A 9,492-nucleotide genomic window follows, 5' to 3' on the forward strand; every position below is an offset into this window, starting at 1 on the left:
GATTAGTTGGTTTGCATATCAAAGGAATGCTCTTGGCTGGACCCTTTGTTATCTCTAAGAATTGGCTAGCCTCAGGACAGGCAGACCTTTTCTAGACAGAAGTGTTTTTTTTAGGACATCAAAACACCATAAAACATAGAAAATTAAAAATATTTATAACAAACAAAAATTCATAGAAATGGACAACAGTATGGAGGTTACCTGAGGGAAGGGAATGAGGGAAGTAGTAAAGGTTAAAGAGGGGATAAATGGTGATGGAAGGAGACTTGACTTTGGGTGGTGGGCACACAATGCAATATACAGATTATGTATTATAGAAGTGTACACTTGAAACCTAAATAATTTTATTAACCAGTAACCCCAATAAATTTAATTAAAATATTTATAGTACAATTATTTTGGCTGTTCATTTATCTAGTTCCATGTTTTGATCTCTGAATATGTAGTAAGCCACAAACATATCAGCACAAAGGCACAGGAGGCAAACTAGTAGCAGGAATTCTAACAAGAGCAATGCTGTTCTTAGATGTGGTTGCGAATATTTAGGCTGATGATATACAGCCCCATGGCCTCCTTTTGTCAGGGTCTGGAGGGCTGTGTCAGCTGATCTCCAACAGGTCCAAGGCAGCTAGCTGTTCTAATACATCTGTGCTTGAACAATTGGATTAAGGTGATATTTTGACATATTGCTAGTTACCTTTTATAGCCCCAAATATCTCACACTCTTTTTTTATGCATGTCACTAACCTGGTGACTGACCATGCCATAGGTGGGCCAGAGTCAGTGAATAAGGTCAGCAGTTGTTCTTGGAGGACTCTAGCACACTAAGACAATAGCTGATATCTGACACTCTTGGCTTCCGAGATGATTGTATTCTTGCTGGCTGTGGCAGCCCTGTGAGTAAAGAATTTTGAGAGTCAAAAGAAGATAAATACACTTTCCAGCCCCTACCCAGGAGTGTTCTGAGACTCTGCTTAAAATAATCAGGTGTACAATGGACATTTGCCTTCCATTGGCTGTCTTCCTGATGAAGTACCATAGGAAGAATACTAATAACTCACTTGCTTATTTTAGTTTTTTCCTATAGATTGAAATGTTCAATTATTTTTATTAAAAGATGGTAAAATATTAGCGTTAAAGACAAGTTTGAATTAGATAGTCCCTGATATCTCAGTGGTTTAAAATAGTAGATATTTATTTCATGTTTACTAAGGCCCAACTAGCAATGTTAAGGGAGAGGGGGCTCTGTTCTATGCTCAGGGACTCATATTGACAGACTTTGCCATCTTCAATACATTTTTTTTGGTATTGAAATGCAGCTGGTAGACAAGGAAAAAAAGGCATGGGAGATGTGTACAGATTAGACAGAGATTGCTCACATGAAGTCTACACAATTCTGTTAGCCAGGATTCAGCCACATGATTCTATGAGAATGCAAGAGGTACTGGGAAAAGTATTAACTGACAGGGCAGCCTCTTTCCAGCATCAGTACACTTTGATATAGCTACACACAGCTACTGTTTTCAACTTGGCATCATTGCAATAATAATACATCATTTTGTACCCTGCCCTTTCACTCAATATAGTAAAACCTTCTCTATCTGCATAGTTTGCATAATCATTTTAGTTGCCACATAATATTCTATTGTACTGATAAATCATACTTTATTAGGTCATTTCTTATTGGACTTTTGGATTATTTTTATGGTTTTGAGGATTATAAATTTTCTTTCTATGAACATCCTTCTGCTTCAAGGATTTTTCCTCTGTTAAATTATTGCCTTAGAATAAATTCTCATGAGTTGAGTTAGTCAAAGGAGGTGGCTCTTCCATATTGCTTTGCTGCTTTTAAACTGATATTTCTATTTACAAGGCCACCAGTAGAGTGTAGAGATTCTAGTTCCACTTGAACTTTATCAGGCAATGAGAATTAAAACAGTACTTTTCTAATCTGCAGAGAAGCCTTGAGAAAGCATATTATTCTTCCTTAGTTATTGAAAATTATCCTTAAATGTTTGGGGAATGTTTCTTGCTCATAAAGAAATACTCAGAAATTTCTCTCCCCATGTGGCTGAATCAACTGTGGCACATCCACACAATGGAGAACCATGCCACTATATAAAAAAAAGGGGATTTCTAATAAACTGATTTGGAATAATTTCAGAGTTATAAATTCTTAAGTGAAAAAACAAAATGCAAAACACTAGCTATGCTATGCTATCATTTATGTAAGTAACAAAGGGATAAAAGAAAATATATACATATCTGCTCATTTATACAATAGATACAGGAAGGATAAACCAGAAACTGAAGAGACTGATTACCTACAAAGTCTGGGCGAGAAAGGGGTACAATGAAGGGAAAAAAAGGAAATGAGGTGACAGTGACACTTCTCAGAGTTTATCATTTTGTGTAGCTTTGATTCTTAGAACTGTGGTAATGTTCCACACACCCTGCCAAAATGAATCAATAACTAAAATCAACAAAGATGTGGGAGGAAGAACTCAGTTGGAATACAAACAGTAATAAATGACCCAAAGTGTATTTCAAATGATTAACATAACTGCACCAAATGGGATGATAAGAAAAGAACTGACCAAAGTAGCTGATAAGATGGCCCCCAATGATCCCCGCCTTCTGGCTTTCATGTTGATGTGTAATCTTTTCTTGAATTGGCCTGGATTTAGTGATTACTTCTAGTGAAAATAATGTGTCAGAGGTGATAGGATGTGATTTTTGAAATTAGAGTACAAAAAGACAGGGCTTCTGTTTTGGGTACCCTTTATTCCCTACTCATTCCAACAGAAGCTGGCTGCCATGCTGTCAGCTGCTCTACAGAGAGGTCTACGTGACAAGGAATTAATGTTTCCTGTTGACAGTCACTGAGAAACTGAGGCCTGCCAACAACACTTAAGTGAGGTGGGGAACAGGTCCTCCTCAAGTTGAGCCTTGAGATGAATGCAGCCCTGGTTGACACCTTGATTGCAGCCTTGTGAGAGACCAGGAGCCAAAGGCATCTACCTAAGCTATGCCCAGATTCCTGACCTAAATAAATTGTGAGAAAAATGGTGGTTTTCATTTGCTAAATTTTGGGGGAAATTTGTTATGTAGCAATAGATAACTAATATAGTAACTTTGGAAAACAGCATTGTGATTTGATGTTGTAAGTTTAAAGACTAACTGCAGAAATACTCCTTTTGGTAACACTGTTAATACAGTGGTATTGTTGAGCAATTATGTAACAATAAATAAATTTAAAAAAAGATTGAACAGATAAAGTGAATCTATTGTGGATAATGAGAGCCAGTTTTCTCTTTGGCAGAGAAACAAAGATGTTACAAATAAGGAAAGAGGGAATGTGAGAATGGTTGAGGTTTTGTTTGGATACAGAGGTATTGGTATAAACTCATGGCTTTTAGTATAGATACAGGGGAATAAATATAGAAATAGATGTCATTGCTATATATGGGTTAGTATATACACCTATATTTCTAGGTTTGTCCCCAGAGGGCCTAGGGCTCATGACAATCCACTGGCAATAAGCACACTTAGTGCCCAGACCTTGATTTCTGAACAATTTTTTAATAAAAGGAACCAAAGCTCCTCAGAGAGTGACTGATTTCAGAATTGGGACACAGAAAATTTTGAATGAATCTGGAACATCTAGTGGTACCAGAAAATAAGAAAATGTTCACACACAAAGAAAGCATGTCATAGTTAATTAATATTCAACAGAGGAAGCAAGCACATACAATGGGCTAAAGATAGTTTATTCAATAAATGGTGTTGGGAAAATTGGGCAGTTACGTGCAGAAAAATTAAACTAGACCACTTTCTTACACCATACATAAGTATAAATTCAAAATGGAGTAAAGACATAAATGTTACACCTGAAACCATGAACATCATAGAAGAAAACATAGGAAGCAAAATCTTAGACATTGCCCACAGCAATATTTTATCAGATATATCTCCCTCGGCAAGGGAAGCAAAAGAAAAAAAAAACAATGGGACTACATCAAACTAAAAAGTTTTTGCACAGCAAAGGAAAACATTGACAAAATAAAGGGAAAACCCACAGAATGGGAGAACATATTCACTGATACATCTGATAAGGGGTTATATCTAGAATTTATAAAGAACTTACAGATGATGTCAGCACATGCCGACATGCTGCAGGAAAGGAATGTGGCAGGCAGAAAACTTGGAAAGAAAAGAGCCATGATCCATCCCTTCCACCAAGAATGTACTTTCTTCTAAGGAACCGCAGTTGTGTGGATGCAGGTAGACTTTTTACACAGGGATGAGTTACTCCAGCATTTTTACCTGCATGTTCTGAGTCAGTTGGGCATATCAGGCCTTTCAGCAGAATCTGCCTTAGGCACTTAACCTTTCCTGCCTCAGGTGTGCCAAGACAAAAAAAATGGCCCAAATGGAAGAACAGATCAAAGCTCCAGAAAAAAATAGAACTAAGTGACAAAGAGATAGCCAGCCTATCACATGCACAGGTCAAAACACTGGTAATCAGGACGCTCATAGAATTGGTTGAATTTGGCCACAAATTAGATGGAAAAATGAAGGCTATGCTAAGTGAAATGAAGGAAAATGCACAGGAATCCAACAGTAATGGGAAGGAAACTGGAACTCAGATCAATGGTGAGGACCAGAAGGAAGAAAGGAACTTCCAACCAGAAAAGAACGAAGAAACAAGAATTCAAAAAATTGGGGAGAGGCTTAGGAACCTCCAGGACATCTTTAAACATTCCAACATCTGAATCATAGGGGTATCAGAAGGAGAAGAGGAAGAGCAACAAATTGAAAAATTATTTGAACAAATAATGAAGGAGAACTTTCCCAATCTGGCAAAGGAAATAGACGTCCAGGAAGTCCAGGGAGCTCAGAGAGTCCGAAAGAAGTTGGACCCAAGGAGGAACACACCAAGGCACACCATAATTACATTACCCAAGGTAAAAATGAAAGAGAGAATCTTAGAAGCAGCAAGAGATAAGGAGACAGTCACCTACAAAGAAGTTCCCATCAGACTATCAGCTGATTTCTCAAAAGAGACTTGCAGGCAAGAAAGGGCTGGGAAGAAGTATTCCAGGTCATGAAAGGCAAGGACTTACATCCAAGATTACTCTATCCAGCAAAGCTTTCATTTAGAATGGAAGGGCAGCTAAAATGCTTCTCAGATAAGGTCAAGTTAAAGGAGTTCATCATCACCAAGCCCTTATTATATGAAATGTTAAAGGGATTTATCTAAGAACAAAAAGATAAAAAATATGCACAGTAAAATGACAACAAACTCACAGTTGTTAACAACCACATCTAAACAAAAACAATCTAAGCAAACAACTACAACAGAAACAGAACCACAGAAATGGAGGTCACATGGAGAGTTATCAGCAGGGGAGTGGGAGGAGGAGAGAGGGGGAAATGTACAGGGAATAAGAAGCATAAATGGTAGGTAGAAGATAGACAGGGGGAGGTTAAGAATAGTGTAGGAAATGTAGAAGCCAAAGAACTTATATGTATGACCCATGGACATGCACTAAAGTGGGGTGGGGGGGTGGGGATGTGGGTGGGAGGGGGTGTGCAGGGCAGAGGGGAATAAAGGGGGGGGGAAATGGGACAACTTTAATAGCATAGTCAATAAAATATATTATTAAAAAAAGAACATACAAAACTCAACACCAAACAACCCAATTAAACAAATGGGCAAAGGACCTGAATAGATCCTTCCTCAAAGAGGATGTACAGATGGCCAATAGACATATGAAAAGATGCTCAATGCCTCTAATCATTAGAGAAACATGAATTAATAGCACAATAAGATATCCTCTCACACCTGTCAGAGTGGCTATTATCAATAAGTCAACAAGCAAGTGCTTGCGAGAATATGGAGAAAGGGGGACACTTCTGCACTCTTGGTGGGAATGCAGACTGGTACAGCCACTATAGGAAGCAGTATGGAGATACCTCAAAAAATTAAAAATGGCTCTGCCTTTTGATCTAGCAATCCTGCATCTGAGAATATATCTGAAGGACCCAAAAACACTAATTTGAAAGAACATAACTATGCCTATGTTCATTGCAGCATTACTTGCAATCACCAAGATATGGAAGCAGCCCAAGTGTGCATCTGTAGATGAGTGGATAAAACAACTGTGGGACATTTACACAATGGAATACTACTTGGCTATAAAAAAGAAGAAAGTTTTACACTTCATGACAGTATTCATATACTTGGAGAACAATGTGATAAGTGAAATAAGGCAGGTAGAGAAAGACAAATACCATATGATTTCATTCACATGTGGAATCTAATGAACAAACTGAACTAACAAGAAAAATAGAGACAGACTGATAGAGATCAGGATGACAGCTAAGCAGCGGGAGAGTAGGCAGTGGAGGGATTGAGCAAAAAGGAAAGAGGCCTCATAGACATGAACAACAGTATGGTGATTGTGGCAGGGAATGTAAGGGGACTAAATGGTAATGAAAAACACAGTAAAGAAATTATTAAATTAAACAAAAGCATGTCAAAATTAGATAGGATCCAAACTGATGGGGCCCCCAATGGCCAAATCTGGGACAAGTTGAGCAACAAAATAAATAGTGATAGCATTATATTATAACCTGTTTAATGAAATAAATATCCATTTGTCCCTATTGATGTAAATAAGTGATTTAATGAGTAATCAAATTGAAGATATCTTAGTCTGCTTGTGTGGCTATAAGCAAAGTACCATAAACTTGGAGTCTTATAGACAACAGAAATTTATTTGTCACAGTTCTGGTGATTGGAAGTCCAAGGTCAGGATGCCAGCATGGTAGAGTTCTGGTGAGGACCCTCTTCTACATTGCAGACTGCTTACTTTTTGTATCCTCACATGGCAGAAAGAGAGCAGTAAGCTCTCTCTTGACTTTTACAGGGGCATTAATCCATCATGATCTCATCTAATTAATTATCTCCCAAAGACCCCACCTCCTAATACTATCATCACATTGGAGGGGAGGGTTCCAACATATGAATTTTAGAGGAGTATCAACATTCAGTCTATGACAGAAGAGAATGGGTAGCACTTTCTTATAGAAGGATTCCAATTAATATGAGGTCTGTGTGGAAAAAGTCCAGCCATTTTTAATGTAACAAGAATGGGTTCACATGACATTGATGTAACCTGGCAGCCAAGGAGAGTAGACTGAAATGCACATGCATGAACAATGATGACTTCACTGTACTGGTCAGTGGGGGCAGTAGACACTGTTGAGTGAGCATGTATACTGTGTGGCCATTGCATTCAAAATAACTGAGTGAGTAGAGCAATGAATTTGCAACTTATTTTGTGTTAAGCTTGAACATTCCTCTGTGGATGTCCAAACTATTCAGATGATTCAGAATGCTGCAGCTATGGGCAGCTGGTGATGGGCAGCTTCGTTACGGCAACATGCCAGCTCATGCATCATGTCTCATGCAGCATTTTTTTGGTGAAACATTAAATCACCTGGGTGGCTCAGCCCCCCTACAGCCCAGATTTGGCATCCTGAAACTTCAGGCTTTTTCAAAAACTAAAATCACCTTTGAAAGGGAAGAGATTTTGAACTACTGATGAGATTCAGGAGAATACAATGGGGTAGCTGATAGTGATTGGGAGAACTGTGTGAGGTGTCATGTCCTATGTACAATGTTTTTTGTATCTTGTATCTTCTTCAATAAATGTTTCTATTTTTCACATTACATGACTGGATACCTTCTGTATAGACCTCATATGTGCAGAAAAATGGGAAAAATACAAAGTCATCACTAGACAAACAGTACAATGATATTTATTTATAGTAAGACATGCTCATAGGTAAAATCAGTAAGTGAAGTTGAGAAGAAACAAGATATTGGCATGTTTCAAAATAGCTCAAACATGGACTTCTGGCCAAGATGGAGGCATAGGTAAATACACTTTGCCTCCTCACACAAACAAAAGAAGGACAGCAAGTTTAAAAACAAAAAATAACCAGAACTGCCAGAAAATTGAACTGATAGAAGTCTGACAACCAAGGATTTAAAGAAGAAACATTCATCCAGACTGGTAGGAGGGTCAGAAATGGGCAATTAGGGTGGAGAGGATTCACAGGCAAGGCAGTGGCTGGAGGACCAGGGCAACCAAGGTGGTGACTGGTGGACCGGGCAAGCTTGCATCTGGTGGAATGCACAGTCCACATTTGCATGCAGATAAGCTTGGAGGGACAACTGGGGAGCAAGACAGACCACACAGTCCAGGGTTCCAGCATGGGGAAATAAAGCCTCAAAACCTTCGGCTGAAAAAATACTGTGGGGGTTGAGGTGGGAGAAACTCCCAGCCTCACAGGAGCATTTGTTGGAGGGATCCACAGGGTCTTAGAATGTACACAAAACCACCCACCTGGGAATCAACACCAGAAGGGCCCAATTTACTTGTGGGTAGCAGAAAAGTGACTGAAAGCCATCCAGAGCTGAGCAAGTGGCCTTGTTCCCTCTCTGATCCTTCTCCCTCATACAGTGCCACAACACAGCAAAGTGGGTTTCCCCACCCTGGTGAATATTAAGGCTCCACCCCTTACTGCATAACAGGAGTGCAGAGACAAAAAACATGGCAAAAATGTAAGAATGGACCAAAGCTCCAGAAAAAAATACAACTAAGTGATGAAAAGATAGCCAAGCTATCAGATGCATGGTTCAAAACACTGGTAATCAGGATGCTCACAGAAGTGGTTGAGTATGGACGCAAAATAAAGGAAAAGGTGAAGGCTGTGACAAGTGAAATAAAGGAAAATGTACAGGGAACTAAAAGTGAAGGGAAGGAAACAGAATGAAGAAACAAGAATTCAAAAAAACAAGGAGAGGCTTAGGAACCTCCAGGACAACTTTAAACATTCAAATATCTGAATCATACGGTTGCCAGAGGGAGAAGAGGAAGAGCAAGAAATTGAAAACTTATGTAAAAACATAATGAAGGAGAACTTCTCCAGTCTGGCAAAGGAAATAGACGTCCAGGAAGTCCAGGAAGCCCAGGAAGCCCAGAGAGTCCCAAAGAAGTTGGATCCAAGGAAGCACACACCAAGGGACATCATAATTACATTACCCAAGATTAAAGGTAAGGAGAGAATCTTAAAAGCAGCAAGATAAAAGGAGACAGTTACCTACAAAGGAGTTCCCATCAGACTATCAGCTGATTTCTCAAAAGAAATCTTGCAGGCAAGAAGGGGCTGGAAAGAAGTGTTCCAAATCATGAAAGGCAAGGATGTATATCCAAGATTTATTCTATCCGGCAAAACCATCATTTATAATAAAAGAGCAGATAAAGTGCTTCCCAGATAAGGTCAAGTTAAAGGAGTTCATCATCACCAAGCCCTTATTATATGAAATGTTAAAGGGAGTTATCTAAGAAAAAGAAACAGATAAAAAATACAAATAGTAAAATGATAACAAATTCACAACTATCAACAAGAGAACCC

General features: G+C 38.8%; 1 non-coding gene across 1 annotated transcript; it reads right to left on the reverse strand.

The window, feature by feature from the left end:
- Positions 1 to 734: 734 nt before the first annotated feature.
- Positions 735 to 863, reverse strand: LOC123819157. Its single transcript, XR_006785795.1, has one exon. It is a non-coding gene; the product is annotated as a small nucleolar RNA SNORA3/SNORA45 family (small nucleolar RNA).
- Positions 864 to 9,492: the final 8,629 nt, after the last annotated feature.

This window comes from Phyllostomus hastatus, unplaced genomic scaffold, assembly GCF_019186645.2.
Source record: "Phyllostomus hastatus isolate PE091 unplaced genomic scaffold, TTU_PhHast_1.1 phas_contig_30, whole genome shotgun sequence".
In the NCBI taxonomy this organism is placed as follows: Eukaryota; Metazoa; Chordata; class Mammalia; order Chiroptera; family Phyllostomidae; genus Phyllostomus; species Phyllostomus hastatus.